This window comes from Alligator sinensis, unplaced genomic scaffold (assembly GCF_000455745.1).
Source record: "Alligator sinensis unplaced genomic scaffold, ASM45574v1 scaffold608_1, whole genome shotgun sequence".
Taxonomy (NCBI): domain Eukaryota; kingdom Metazoa; phylum Chordata; order Crocodylia; family Alligatoridae; genus Alligator; species Alligator sinensis.
In genome coordinates this window covers 319,060-334,752 of record NW_005842799.1, presented here as the reverse complement: position 1 = coordinate 334,752, position 15,693 = coordinate 319,060, and the positions used below count along the sequence as shown (strand labels likewise).

The 15,693-nt window shown below is 43.9% G+C and overlaps 1 protein-coding gene across 1 annotated transcript in view; it reads left to right on the top strand.

Annotated features, from left to right (window-relative positions):
- The first annotated feature begins 8,674 nt into the window (after positions 1-8,674).
- GPR68 (G protein-coupled receptor 68) overlaps positions 8,675-15,693 on the top strand; it is a 14,776-nt gene continuing 7,757 nt past the window's right edge. The window contains exon 1 of the mRNA XM_006035096.2: positions 8,675-8,741. The gene's annotated coding sequence lies outside the window, so the exon portion shown is untranslated. The remainder of the gene's footprint in view (positions 8,742-15,693) is intronic.

Here is a 15,693-nt window from a genome sequence, read left to right as displayed (position 1 = left end):
ATGTGGAAAAACAAAATAAAGGAATAACGACAAGAAACGCGGGAAGGAAGAGACAAGAAAGAAAAGCAAAGTGAAGAGGGGCAACAGCAGGGAGAGTCCTGTGCCTTCTTCACCCCTAATGCCCCTAAACTGGCGTGTCCCCTGGGCCAGGGCCCACGTCTTCACCCTGCCTGGGGTCTCTCTTATCCCCTCTGGGATCCGCCTCTTCCTTACAGTCGCAGCACCTGCCACCTCCGACTGGAGCTCCCTTGCTGGCTCTTCTCGCTGCTACTGGCACTGCTGGCTTCGCTGGTGCTACTGGCTTCACTGTTGGCCCTTGGATCTTTGCTGGTCTTCCCCAGCATGGAGATCCTCCACAGCTGCTGCTGCCAGCTTTGCTGCCAGTGCCAGCCCCGCTGCTGGTGCCGGCTTTGCTGCCAGCCCTTTTGATCTTCGCTGGTCTTCCCTGGCACAGAGATCCTCTGCAGCTCCCGCTGCTGGCTTCGCTGCCAGTGCCGACTCCACTGTCGGTGCCAGCTTCACTGCTGGCCCCTTTGATCTTTGCTGGTCTTCCCCGGCATGGAGATCCTCCGTGGTTCCCGCTGCCGCTGCTGATGCACGTCCATCCACCATGGCCAGCTCCCCTCGACAGCTCCCCGCCACTCCTCCTACACTTGGCGCATCCCCCACCTGTGCTCCCGGGGCCGGTTTTTGACTTCGCCAGGTGACGTCTCTTCGTGACATCACCTGGCTCCAGCTGGGGATAGGCGTGGCTGACAAACCGCTCAGGCAGTTTTCCCTGGTGCACCTCCCCGCTTCTCTGGACCCCTGCAACAGGTAGGGTTTTCTCTTCTTTTACTTTCAACTGGGGTCTGCCTCTGGATGAGGCTTCCCCCTTGGTCAAACCTGCGTCCCTGGGACACTCTGGACTACAGCTAGCAGGCTGTAAATAGACCTGTGATCACACACTTTTCAGTTTCATTTGACAAATTGAAATTTCAAACACTTTTCCCTTGGTTGTTTCATTAAAATATTGAGTTACCAATTATATTAATCTCTTGTACTATCCAGCTTTTTTCATTTTCAAAGCACTTGTCCTGTGTTGACTAAGGAATCTTTACAATGTTGTACAAGAGAGATAGGTTGACAAAATGTTGGCTAGTGACACCGGGTGGTGCTGTTCCCCATAATCTTTCCAGTTACTTTTCTTACTGTGTGACCAGTTGTTGAAGAAGACATGCTGTGTCGATGTTTGGTTTTGATTATGTAACCATCTGTGTAGTGATAGTGGCCCTTTGAGATGGAACTGTGCAAGCAGTAGGAGTTTTCCTTCCCTCGTCTCTGATTGCTTAGCCAATCCTTGAGCAGGTTTCTGTAGGACCCAAGTACAAACGATGGGCTGAGAAAGAAAAGATTGTCTTGAATGTTGTTTGACTGTCCTCTTTTCCGCAGCTGCGTGTCAAAAGAAAACTATGCCTAGAATATATCCAGATCGTGTCTCACCTGATTTCTCTTTCACCGGAAAGTCAATATTCAAGGCCCCTAACAATAGGACTGAGGAACTATGGTGATTTGTCCAAGGCTGTAAAGTGTAGTGTGCCTCAAAACCAATTTAGAGTGTAGGACTTCCTGGCCTTGAGTCCTCTGCCTATAGTACAATTTTTTCCATATTGTGCCTCTGGGTATATATAACTAACACTTGCTCCTTATTCTTGATTTTTATATATTTACTCATGAGCTACCTGGGGTTTCTGCTAGTAAAGTGTGAACAAATCTGGATTATCTGATGTTGTCACTTTAAATGTGGATTATAAATGCTGCTTTGTGATTGCAAATGATTACAGGCCTCTTACCTTGCTTTGTGTTTAGACCATACTATACTGTGGTGTTCTTTTCTTTTTTATTTGGTTGTTGGGTTGGGTGTTTCTTTTAGGGACAGATGTGTTAAGATTCGGATTTCAATAGCTGGTGGCATAATGGCAGTGTTCTATTTGATCCCACATGCACTTATACATGTTGATAACAATGAGAGGTAATAGATGGGTAAAATAAGAACCAGAAAGGGATATTTTAGGCACAAAGAGTAAACTCTAGACACCTGTAATCACTGCCACAGTGCTTAACTCTAACACAAAGAACTTTTAATGGTTCTGATGGAAAAGTTGGTAAGCCACTTCATGCAGCAAAAAAAAAAAACAACAGCCAAAGAATGCTATGCTGATCCTTTGGACAATGAACAAACTCTATTTACTAGTGTATCTTTTTTGCATATACCAGGACTCCTTGTCCCAAGTTTATCTTACTTCATCTAAGAAGTCCAGTGGCTGGCTACCACCTACTGGAAAATTTTAATCAAAACCCCTTTCCTCTTAGACACTGGCTTTTCAATCACACTGGAGTTTTTTGTGGAATCATATAACTTTCAATAGATTTTGATTTCTGGGGGCACTGGGAAGCATTTCATCTGGACTTACATGTTGTTCCACTGTACTCTCTTCCACTGCTGGTGCATGTATGTCTGTAACAGGACATGCCCATGGGCTGCTGTGATACCATGCTCCCCCCTCCCCTCCCCCCCAAATGGCCACCTTACTCCTGTCCAGCATTCACTTCCATCTCTCAGGGTCCTTCCTTGATGTTTCATCTGCCATGCCTTGATACTGTTAATGAAGAGGGGAGGCTGCCCTTAGAAGCTGGCAAGCTCTAGGTGTTTTTCCTAGTCCCTTTTTGCTATTCTGTGGGCTCACCCTGGTCCACTTGGCTTGGAGTTCACACCCAACACCCAAAGTCTCTTTTCCATTTTGCCCCAGACTAATACTGGGCCACTTGGACCCCAAACCTTGTCCGGGCTTCAGCCTGTTTGGCCTTAGGCCCTTTTTCCTCTAGCTGAAGCCCCTCAACCCAGGTCCACTGACTTGGGCCCTGGCTCTCCGTGCCTCAGCCTCCCAGCAAAGGGTGCCTACCAAGTATCCTACTTGTGGCCTCCTCTGTCCACCCCATAGCCACTCCCAGGCCTCCGGATGTTCAAGGAACGTACACTAGCACCACTGAAACATAAGCAGGCTGCTTCTACCAAGTTTGTCCCTGCTGTCCAACATTATCTCCACATGCCCCAGAGATGCTGGTTGGGTTTTCCTCCCCCTTCCAGTCTCAGCTGAGTAGTCCCCACATCCTGGCTCCCAGCAAGGGCATGTTCCCCTCTCATCCCCCTCCACTGTGTCCAAGTAACAGGGTTTGTGCCCCTTGTTACTGTGTCGATAAAGAAATCTACACTTAGAATATACCAAATCTCTGAAGCATTAGAGATTGGCTGCAACTGAGCCAGTGCTCTGAGAACCCTCTCAGATGCCTGTATGGGGTGTCTTGCTCACATGCTTGAAGTCTGTACTGGTTTCGCTTTGTATTCAATTATAACATAAAAAAACCCACTGCCAATAACTGCCACTTTCAGTAATTTTTTTAGCAGAATGACTAAGATGCCAAAGTTCCCCAGAGATTGACCTCCCCCCACCCCTGTAAAAGTCATCTTCCAGATTCATGCTTAGTCGTAGTGGAGGTAGTGATGGTGAAAATGTTATATGGCTGCTTCTCAGTGCACTTGTACTAGAGAATATTTGTTTCCAGCTTTTATTAAATCAAATGCATACAGATCTGCAGTAATCTAGAGAAAGTAAAGGCTGGTTAGAGGGTAGTCTGGGACTGACAAGTATAAGAAATTATATATGGTATTGGGTGCTCAAGCATGAAATTGGATTGAAGGGTATTTTGTAAAATAGATCACACTAAAATCTTATCTATACAACAAAATAAGAGCAAAGCAAACTCTAGTGTGCATTACAATACACTAGTTTTCCTGTGGATGCGCATAATATACACTAAGTGCTTCTGTACCATGAGTTAGCATGCAACAACTAGCACACTGGAAATCTACTAACTTTATACTAATTTCCCCATTATATAAGATCTGAAAGAGCTGCATTGATGGGGTAGAATGGAATGAAATAAAATAGTGGTAAGTAGCAATGGAGCATGAAGAAAATATTTTATTATCAGTTAATGTGTTGCAGTATTCTGGGCTCACAGCATGTTAGTAGCTATATTGTTTAGACTATTGCTCTAAGATATGATAACAGTTCTCTCTACACAGAAAAAGTGTCCAATCTAGTAAGCACATTCAATTTTAAGAACAAAAGGAAGTTTCTTAATATAGAACTCTTACCCAAATCCTTTATACAAGTTTTTACCAACATATTTATGGGCATTGAGTCATGAATTTGCAAAAAATATGGCCTGGATATGGATCTGAAATGATTACTTTTTAGTAATGGAAAATCCAAGGAGACAGACTTATTTCAGACTTTTGAAATATCAGATGAAGAAAGGAATTTAAATATTTGGGATAAAACTACTAGGCAGACAGAGCAGAGACAAGTGGAGAAATTTAGCCAATGCAATGAATACTTGCTGGTCTGTGTTAGAGGAACATTGTACATTGATGACTAATTTGTCTTTTGTTTATGCAGATTTTTAAAAATGGTGCTGGCTTCCTTTTTTGACAATAGATTTAAAAATGAAGTAAAGCCATCTGTAATTCGCAAAATACTTCAATGGTTTCCTCCCACTGAAACAACTGCACAAGTGGATAATTATTATTGTACGTAGCAATACAAGTTAGAGGGGCCCACTTACAGGTCAGTTGTGTTCAGATCTGAATTAAGTTTAAACTGTAATTCAGGTCTGAGAACTGAAGCTTCGGTTTTCCCTTTACTTCTGCTTTATGTTAAATAAAAATAGTGTTAGATTTTTAAAAGTTTCACACAAATCTTCTTTTTGCTGTACATCTGCAAGAGCTTCCTCCAAAAGAGGGAAACATTTAGCTGAGTTTTCTAATGCTAAAAAAATAAACAGAGAAAAGTGCACAGGGCAGGTATAGCACTAAGTTTTTGAGGCAGCCTTCACTCAGCCCAAAGAAAATGAAGGCAGAAACAGAACATTTGATAGTTGCTCTTCATGCCTGACACAGGTAAAAACAAAGTTTGTTTTAGATTTTAGGCTCTTAGGGACAGAAGCTGTGTTACCTGCCTGTTGGTTTCATGTACTTAATATAAAACAAACCCACTTTCCAGCTCCTCTTTAAATAAGAGCTAGTTCCTTCCTCTTCAAGAGTTTACCAGGCATTTCACAAGTAACTTTTTTAACTTGAAAAGTTCTGTGAACCGTACTGTACATTAAACAAAGACTGGGGAGTGTGTGAAGCCAATTCTGGAGTGTAGGTCGACTGTATTCTGTGTTGTGATTGTGTAACTGGGTGGAATCAGTAATATAACGATGGGTGATTGAGCAGGTCATGAGCTCTGGACACTACATGGAGGGAAGGAGAAGAATGAAGTCTGCCCCACCCTCCTGTCTCCCATCCTCCTTCCTCTACCAGCTTTCTGGCTTCAATTCTGGCAGGAGAGTGGCAGTAGCAGTGAAGCATGTGCAAAAAAGCATATGGGAGTGGGTGAATATAGTTCTGGAGCAGCAGTGGAGTTCACTGCTACTGGCAGGAGATGTCAGTCTAATTTTTGCTGCCAAAAACGGGTGGTTTTTGGACACTCAGTGTGGGCATATGTAGCAAAAAAATGGCATGGTATCTCTCCTCAGCAACAGCAAACTGAGCAGCAAACTCCAACTGTGGCTTCTGCCTGCTGGTGGAGCCTCCAGAGCCAAAGCTCTGAAAGAAGATACAGGGTGAAGGAGAGAAGAGAGACTGCACTAGGGCAGTCCTGGCCGGTTATCCCTCTGGGTTAAATGATATATGTTGGCACATACTGATATTGCCCACCAGTCCTAGAAGTGGGCAATAGTGTGGAGCAAAGGACTGTAAGTAATACTAAAGTATTTACTAGTAATTGTTATGAAGTTGTTAGGCCATTCTTCCTTGATGCTGGACTCAACAGTGCCACCATGGTGCATCAGAAAACCATGTCATCATGTAAATAGCTGTTGCCTGGCCACTCGCACCCTGGGAGTCTACCGGGGAACTGAAGTGACTGGGTTGAGGAACAGTGATGTTGTGAGGCACGTTCAGTGGAAATAAATTCAGTTGATGGGGCTAACTTTTGTGACTTGAATGCTTTGTACCTGTTTTGTGGATGGGTTTCTGGAGAGACTGTCTTTTGGGAAGGCTGCTTCTCCATGCAGCTGGCTCACACACAAATGCTCCCTTTCTGGGACTACTGCAAGGAAGAAAATTCCTGAAAGACCGACTCAGGCTCAACATTAGGAAAAACTTCACAGTCAGGGTGTCCCGACTGGGGAATAAGCTGCCTCCAGAGGTGGTGCAATCGCCTACCTTGGAAATCTTCAAGAGGAGACTAGATAGTCACTTTGCTGAGGTCACCTGACCCCCAGTTATCTTTCCTGCTTGGTAGGGGGGGCTGAAACTGATGATCTTCCAACATCCCTTCCAGCCTTACAATCTATGAATCTAAAATACCCCTTTCTTTACTGCACTTTTGGCACAGTGATTAGCCCCGGCTGTACCCTGTTATAGCACTAGGTGTTTCAACATAAGCAGAAAGTTCACACATTTTCCTGTTCCCTATTTAAGCCGCTGATGAAATAATAAGTAGAGCTTGATCCAGAAGAGATCAGTAAAAATGTCTTTCTGTTCATGATTACACTTTGAGTGCAGACTTTCAGTTCATTACAGTGAGATCCTTATTTCCTAGTTTGCCTCATTGTAGTTTGGCATTGTGCCTTTAATATAGCATTGTAATGTGGGAGAGCATCAGAAGTGTTACTAAAGTCAGGACATATCACATCTACTACTTTCTGTTTACACAGTAGGCCGTTTTCCCAAGGAAATGCAAATGGATTCTACAGTTTAAAGAAAAACGGAAATTAGATTGGTTTGAGAGTTTGCTCTTGTTATTTCCCCCTTCCTTTTTATTCCCATCTGTCAGCTCAGCAGCAATAATTTGCCAGAATGAAGTCTTACCACTTACACAGGCTCTAGGGTCTAGCATTTGTTAAATATTTGAACACAGATCCTTGGCTTGTATTGACTTCAGCTGGAATGTCAAGGTATAATCCTGTCCAAGTACAAGCCAACGCCAGGGCACCCAAGCTTCCAAGAACAGATGATACTAGGTGCATTGAGTCTGCCACTAACATTTTATTATCCTCTTGGTGCACATAATTTTATTATATAATGCTTTATTTTAGTATCTTTCTAGATGTTGAAGTTAGACTGAACAATTGATAATTGCCCAGATGCTCCTTTTTCTCTCTCAAAGTTTGGCATGATATTTGTCCTTCTCTGGTTCTCCAAGACCAAACCCATTCTCCGTGAGGTCTTGAAGATAATTGCTTACATTTCAGAAAGTACAACAGCTATTTTGATAAGTATTCTAGGGTCAATTCCATCAGGCTAATTTGAATATATTTACATTATCTAAATATTCTTTAAACCAATCCTCCAATTTTCTGGCCTGGGCTCCTGTGCTTTCTCAAAATGACCTGTGTAAAGTATTTGCTCACAATTAACTTTTCTTGTGAGGATTAAAGCATTGAATACATCAGCCTTCTCTGCATCATCTGGCATATCCTTCTCTTCCTGTTAATAAGGGTCTCTTTCCTTTGCCTTCCTCTTACTTCAAATGTATTTATAGAACATTCACTTGTTGCCTTTTATGGTCGCTTTATTCCTAAATACTCATCCTTAGTCATGGGTCCTTATTTCCACTCTTGTATAATTGCTTCCTGATTTGCAGGTCCTGAAGTAGCTCCTGATGCAGCCATATTGGTCTCTGCGTCATTACCTCTGTATCATTGTAGTTTGCTATTGTGCCTTTAATATATTATTGTAATGTTCTTTTAAAGTCATTGTCTGTATTTCCTAGGGTTTTAAAAATAAAGCCTGGCTGCCACAGAGTCATCCTGTTTCTGGGCACAAAGGTATGCCTTACTACTCACCCTGTTCCTGGGGATGATTGTCCTGTATAATGAGGTATAACTGGTAGGGTTTGTGCCCTGGGCCACCCAGGAATAGCTGCTGCTGCAGTGGGGGGAAGGTGTTCATGTGGTTAGCCAGATATATGAATTTTCTCACAATCCCTAGTGCAGGCTTAGGCAATTCTTGTTCCTAATGGCCCTGTGAACTGTTGAGTTTGGCGGTGAGAAAAGTGGTTGTGGGGACATGAGAGGGCCTTTACACCCCTCAGCCTTAACCTCGTGGTTGCTGGCCAGGATAACACCTCCCATAGGAAGAAGAGGAGGGAAATCTTAGTGGGGGACTCCTTCCTCAGCAGTCCAGGGCTGGAGCCCCATGGCCTCCATTCTGATGTCTCCCCTTACTCAGCACCTTGCACTTATGCCCTGCTTGTCCATGCCTGGTTATGCTACCGCCTGTACGTGAGAAAAGTTGCATTTGCAACCCCTGTTTACATCCACACAGGAGGCCCCTTGGAATAGGATCTCTGGCACCATGAATAAGTTGATGGCCTATTGTAAACTGACTTCCTATGATGCAAAAAGCTAGAAGAACCCACCCTACTTGCATATTATTAATCATTCAGAGCTGGGGAAAGCCGTTATGAGTGACTCTTAGATGTTTCCCATGCTATTGCCAGCAGGCAGTGCTCAGCATATACATTGCATTGCTTAGTTTGTATGGGTTTCTTACACTTGAACTTCCTTGGCTGGGAATCATGTTATTAGCTGCAGTTTGTACACACAGAGTTGGGAGAGGAGAAAACCTGTTGTGGGTATGAACAGTGAGTAGTAATTGTTTACTTTTGCTTTCTCTTTAATCTGGGAATGGGAGGAATTTGGGGGGCTTTCTTGGACGTTGAGGGTCTTTTAATTTTCTGCCATTAGAGAAATGAATTGTCTTCTGAAAGGAGACAGTACAATGGAGTCTGTGGATCAGGCAGGGCCAGTAAGCAGAGATGTAACAAGGCAGCTGGACACCGAAGGCATCAGCAGCTTCTGGCTGCCAGTGATCAACACAGCTGTGGCAGCAGATGTTAGTTTTGTGTTCCTTCTCTCTCTGCTCTCCCCAACCCCCACAAGTCGGCACCTGGGGCTGCTGCCCCAGTTGCCCTGCCTGAATTACATTACTGCTAATATGATAAATAATTGGGATGCACTGTGGCTAGAGATTGGAGATGAAGCAAGAGTTACAAAAAATAAGCTCTGAAGCCCAACATAACAGCTATATTCTTTATAATGCTGCCTTAATAGAAATGTGCCTTCGTGTTACCATTCCTAATTGGCTTTGGTAGATTTGTGAGCCATCAGAGATCTTTTCTCTTCTTTCTGTTCTTATGCTTCTGGGTTCATAGAGAGAGAGAGGGAGTTACTGATGATTATCTCTTTCCTTTACCTGTCATTGTCATTCTCTTCAATTCCAGTATTGCTCATAAGGGGCTATGTGTCAGTTTGATCACAATAATATACTCTTTAAGAACACGTCTTCTGACTTCTCAGGAAGCAAGGAGGATTAGTGAGAAAAAGTAAAGAAAAGAAAGGTCAGCATGGCAGTCAGCCATTCTAATACTCTTCATTTTAGAGAAATGCACATCATACTTTTTGTCCAATCTTGGGCTACATCTGAATTGTGTTTGGTGCATGGGGGGGCAGGAGGAGAAGGAAAAAAGTATATTTAAATCACTCTTGTACCCCCCTCATCCTGAGTCATCTGGTCACAGGGATCCCTGGGGCAATTGTGGAAGCAAAGTACAATTGAGTTTAAAAGTGCTCTGGTACAGTCCTTTCTCCTGGCCATGACCCCCACACTAACGATTGGGAAGATGTTGACAATGAGGGAGAATCCTGTAGGCTCCCAAAGAAGAGTACACTAGAGAGCAGAATAAGGCAGCTGCTGCAATGCTAATAGTCTAGATGAATTATTTTTTTCTCCCCCTTGAAACCCTTTGGCTAGGGACAGACATTACACACAAACCTGTTTAAGTGATCAGAAACTGGTTTAAACTTGCAACAGAACAGACACATAAACCAGTTTCAAAATGGCCAAAACTGGTTTGACATAAACCTGGTTGTATGTAGTATCAGACTTAACTGATTTGGATCAAACCAATTTATGCAATGTCTGTCCCAGACCCCTTCCTGGTTTAACTTAAACCAAACTCCCCCAGCATCCCAGCATGCTCTCTGGGCTGGCTTCTGCTCCAGTCAAGTCAGGCAGGCCCATCCTGGCAGGAGGGGGCTTATTCTACCAGATGCTGCCCCAAGCACAGACCGAGCAGTAGCTGCGGCTGGGCTGGTCAGACCCAGCTGTGGTGCCCTGGGGACAGAGTGGAGAATAACCCCATGGCAGCTCTGCCAGTCCCTCAGCATAGCACCCCCACTGGGAAGGGACTCATGCTCCCTGACATTATGACAGGGACTGCTGCCCCCATCAAAGGCCCTGCCCCCTTCTGCTGCAGTGGCGGGGCAGGGGCACTGCTAGATGCCAGTCAGCAAAGCCCTCTTGGGGGGCAGGGACAGGGGTTATTCCCCCTCCCTCTGGTGTCCAGTGGAGGGGACAACATGGGGCTTATTCTGCCGCTGAGAGCAAGTGTGGTGGTGACAGTAAGCAGACTGGACTGGCAGTGGGGTAGAGGGGAGACTAACCCTCCTCCCTGCCCCCCTCTGCCTCAGGGGCCATGGTACCTGCTGCTGCAGCAGTGAGGGGGGAATGCGGGCAGACCCAGCTGAGGTCCCTACCAGTGGCACAGGGAAGGGGAAATTAAACCCCTCTCTGGCCAGTTCATCCCAAATTGGCCATGGCGCCCCACCAAACACAGCTCCTCTGCAGTGGAGGGTGCGCTCTAGTGCCCCCTCCCCCTCCTCCCCCCACGCTCCTGGCCTGAGCAACTGCAAGCATGTGCTCACAGTTCCTCAGTCCAGAGAGAATGTCTGTCCTGTTAGAAGCCAGTTCAACTTAGGTAGGTTAGACTAATATGCAAATGTTGAATCAATTCAGGCTCCAGCTTTTTGAATGTCTGTCCCTAGCCTTTGTAACATAAGTAGGCTCTAGTGTGTACATCAGCAGAGGCCAGATTACCTTTCCATCCTACTCAGACAACACACTCCAGTACTTCTGGAAGGCCACATAATTTATATAGTAGCATGAAACCTTGCTGTAATCAAAAGTCAATTTAAGATGGATTTGTTTAGAACAATATTATACCAATACACCTTTTTACTGTGGTCTTCTCCTTTTTTCTATTGTTCTTCTCCTTTCTGAATTTTGGTAAAGCATTCCACAAGAACAAATCCAGCTAATGTGAAGATATCTTACACTTGACAGGTTTGGTTTTCACATTCAGGGTGCTCCATGACCTGATTTGTATTAATAATAATAATTTGGGTTCCTTGGAGGAACCCTTGCCATTTGCAAAGCATTTTGCAAGCAGGATTCGGTCCTACTTTTGAGAAGATAGTGATTCCTCCTTCACCTTTTACACAGCTCACCCCATGTTAGATCCATTACATATTAACCAAAAGTGTATTCCTCAAAGTTAATTTCTTGAGTAACTGTTGCTTCTGTGACAGCTGCATAAAAAGATTATTTTATTTACTTACACAAATCCATTAAAACATAAAATCAGTAATTTACCCACTCAAAGGTAAAATCCTGTGTTAGACAAACAAGGCAGGAGGTGCTGTCTTGTAAAATGGAATAACTGTGATTAGGGTAGAAAATGTTAGCAAGTTCTAGCCATCCATGTGAAATAAACAGAAGCAGCCACATTTCCTTATTGAGCTTTACAGTCATGCACATACTGCAGTGCCTCTCAGTGAGTCGCAATTACTCACTCCTGATCACTCCCCCTGCATCATAAATTGGTATTTGGCCCCATACTGTTGTTGAAAGGAATCTCCAGATGCAGCCCTGCAAACTGTGTGTCCTTGCTATCTCTTCTTTCCTAGACTCCAGTTAATTTAGAAAAGCACAAAGATAAAAAACAGTCATATGTTAACACTCAGTCTTGTAACATTTAGCCACATAACTAGGCCTTAGTGAAATATATCCATTGATTATGGGCTTGTCCATATGGGCACTCTGTGTTGATGGGAAGAAGACTAATTAAACTGTGACATGCCATGAAAACTGAAAGTTGATCAATAGACAGGGGAAGTGGGTTTTAATTAGGTTACTAAAAAGCTATTTTTGCTGACACTTGTTTAACTCAACTCCAATGTTTTAATTACCCCTTGCAAGAAATGATACCATGCAAGTGACTACCCCTTCAAACCCAGTGTTGGAGTGGAATGTATCTGAGATCACTAAGAAATCCTCTAGTAAAACCCAAGATTAAAATTCCTGATGTTTCTGAGGGAGTGAGGAAAAAGGTGCAGGAGAATTGAAGGCCTAAATTTTGTAAAGATTTATGTTTGTGCTTAACTCTGATGTAGACTGTGCGGGCAACGCCACAAATGGGTAACCTAAGCATATGCAGAAGTCTCTGCAGGATGGGGACATTTTTTTTACTTTAGTAATTTTTTAATGTTTTTATAGGCCCCTTCAAAGAACTAAAGCCATTATCTTCTTTAAAAGACTTATAATAAAAATCAGAAGATTCTACAGTAATGGCATCACAAGTCACAGCTTACAACAGTGTTCCTGCAGTGTTTTGAACTGTAGAAAAGTGGAACTACCTTTGTGCAGTGTCACAACCCAATTAAATTGTGCCCATGCCACTAAGCAAGAGATACCATTCAAATCATCCTCATTTTGACGATTAAGGGTTAAAAAACATCCCTGCCAAAAAATTCCTTGAAACAAAACGCGGCTGGAGTACTATAGATAATTGGTCAGCTGAAATAAAAAGCGAGGGGAAACTATATATAATTGGTCAAAAAATAAGTGTAAGCTCCTCACACGTAACACACACGTAACAGGTAGAGAAACCTAACCCACTACCTTGTAACTTGAGGAGACAAAGAGCTGCCACCTGCCAAAAAATTAAAGATTCCATATTGCGGTTCACAATTGGGTATCTCTATCAAACACCTCTGCCTATAAATAGTTTAACGGTTTCCGCCCAAGGCAGAGAACTCTGGGGATCTCTAAGGAGACACCTGTGCTCGTCACCAGAGAGTTGGGGACCTGATCAATTCCCAATCAATCATCTCCGTCATCGTAAAATAGTGACGTAGAAAAGTCTTGCAAGCCCGACCATTCGTTCCGGCGCCACGTCCATCATTACTTTGCTGTAACCTGAATGCTTCGGTAACCAGAGTTACTCAACTCTGTAACCGAAGCTGTAACGGAACAAAGGCTCGCCTGCGTCGTCATCACTATCTAGGCGACATAAGTAAACAAACTCCTGTAACCTACACGTGTCTGTGCCTGGTTAATTCCACTCCATCCATCAATTACCCACCTGCCGAGTTCAAAATCTAAACACTCCGGTGTGAGTCAGATGGCTGCCAGCGGCTGCTCTGATTCACGACATGCAGTAACACTGTCATGGCTTGTGAGGTTCAACTGGGGCGCCATTATTGCTAGTTGAACATTTTTATAAAGAAAGCCCTGTGAGAGTTCATATATCCCCATCCTACACGGAGTTAAAGGGAAGCAAATAGAATTACAAATAGGTTGAAACTGTAGGGTTGGAAGACCTCCAGAGTCTAGCCCTCTGGACATACGTAGGATTTGCTATTCCTATCCGGTCTGTTCTCGAATTATTATTCCTATTTAGTTTCTAATGAATGAGATTACAAAACTTCCCTGTGAGGCTTGTTTCACTTATCCTACTGTTTGATGTCTAGGAAGTTTTCCTGAGATTTGATCTGAATCTGTTTTGCTACAATTTAGACGCATGCCTTGTGCCCTCTGTGGCAAGGGAGAACAATATTTCTCTATCTTCTTTATAGTAGCCTTTTGGATATTGGAGAACTGCTATAATGTCTCCTCTACGCCTTTTAAGCTACTTTACTCCAAACTGAACATACATACTTCTCAGCCTTCCTTCATATGGTTTGCTTTCTAAACTCTTAATCATATTTGTCACTTGCCTTGGAACCTCTTCAGTTTCTCTGCATCTTTAGCGCAGAGTCCAGTACTGCACCCAATACTCCACATAAGGTCTAACATGCATGCCCTGTGCCTTGTGTGCTTGTTACAGCAACCCCAATTTTTTTTCTTTTTTTTTTCTTTTTTTTTGCAACAGCATCACATTGTAGATTCATATTGAGTTTAAGATTCATAGAAGTTTGTGTCGGAAGCGACCTTAGCAAATCATTGAGTCCGACCCCTTGCCCTGGGCGGGAAAAAGTGCTGGGGTCAAATGACCCCAGCCAGGTGCATGTCTAGCTTCCTCTTAAAGACCCCGAAGGTAGGAAAGAGCACCACCTCCCTTGGAAGCCCATTCCAGATTTTGGTAACCCTTACTGTGAAGAAGTTCTTCCTGATGTCTAGCCTAAATCTGCCCTCTGTCAGTTTCTGGCCATTGTTCCTAGTTACCCCAAGGGGTGCCCTGGTAAACAGAGCATCTCCTATTCCTTGCTGTCCCCCCTGATGAATTTATAGGCAGCCACAAGTTCACTCTCAGCCTTCTTTTGCAGAGGCTGAAGAGATCCAGGTCCCCCGATCCCCTTCCTTTACCTGCGGGCCCCTAATCATACGAACGGCCCTCCTCTGAACTCTCTTGAGGTTGTCCACATCCCTTTTGAAGTGTGGTGCCCAAAACTGGACACAGTACTCCAACTGCGGCCTGACCAATGCTGCATAAAGGGGAAGTATCACCTCCCTGGACCTGTTTGTCATGCACCTGCTAATGCACGATAAAGTGCGGTTAGCTTTATTGATCACTTCATCACATTAACAATTCATGTTAATCTTGGAGTCAACAGTGACTCCAAGATCACTTTCCACTGCTGTGCTGCTGACAAGGTCATCCCCCAGCCTGTAAGCGTGTTGATGATTCCTTCTCCCTAGGTGCAGCACCTTGCATTTGTCTTTGTTGAACTGCGTCCTATTCTGTTCTGCCCACTTTTCCAACCTGTCCAGATCCACCTGGATTTGTTCCCTATCCTCTGGTGTGTTAACTTTACCCCATAATTTGGTATCATCTGCGAATTTGGACAGAGTGCTTTCCACACCCTCATCCAAGTCACTGATCAAGATATTGAACAGCGCTGGTCCAAGAACCGAGCCTTGTGAGACTCCACTGTCCGCATTTTTCCAGGTTGATACCGTCCCATCCACCACCACTCTCTGAGTGCAACATCTAAGCCAATTTGCTACCCACCTGACCATGTAATCATCTACATCACAGTCACTCAGTTTATCTATAAGAATATAATAATATACTGTATCAAAGGCCTTCTTAAAATCCACATAGATGACATCCACCTAGATTCCTGCGTCTAAGCATTTTGTGACCTGGTCATAAAAAGACACAAAGTTAGTCACTGCTATGAATGCATGCTGGTTGCCCTTTAGCATTTCTTTCCCCACTGAACTCCCACAAATGTGATCTTTAATAATTTTTTCAAAGGTTTTCCCACGGATAGACGTAAGACTAATCGGTCTACAGTTACCCAGATTCTCCTTCCTCCCCTTCTTGAAAATAGGGACTACATTTGGCCTTTTTCCAGTCATAGATTCATAGATTCATAGATGCTATGGTCGGAACGGACCTCAACAGATTATCGAGTCCGACCCCCTGCATAGGCAGGAAAGAAGGCTGGGGCTAAGTGGACCCAGCCGGC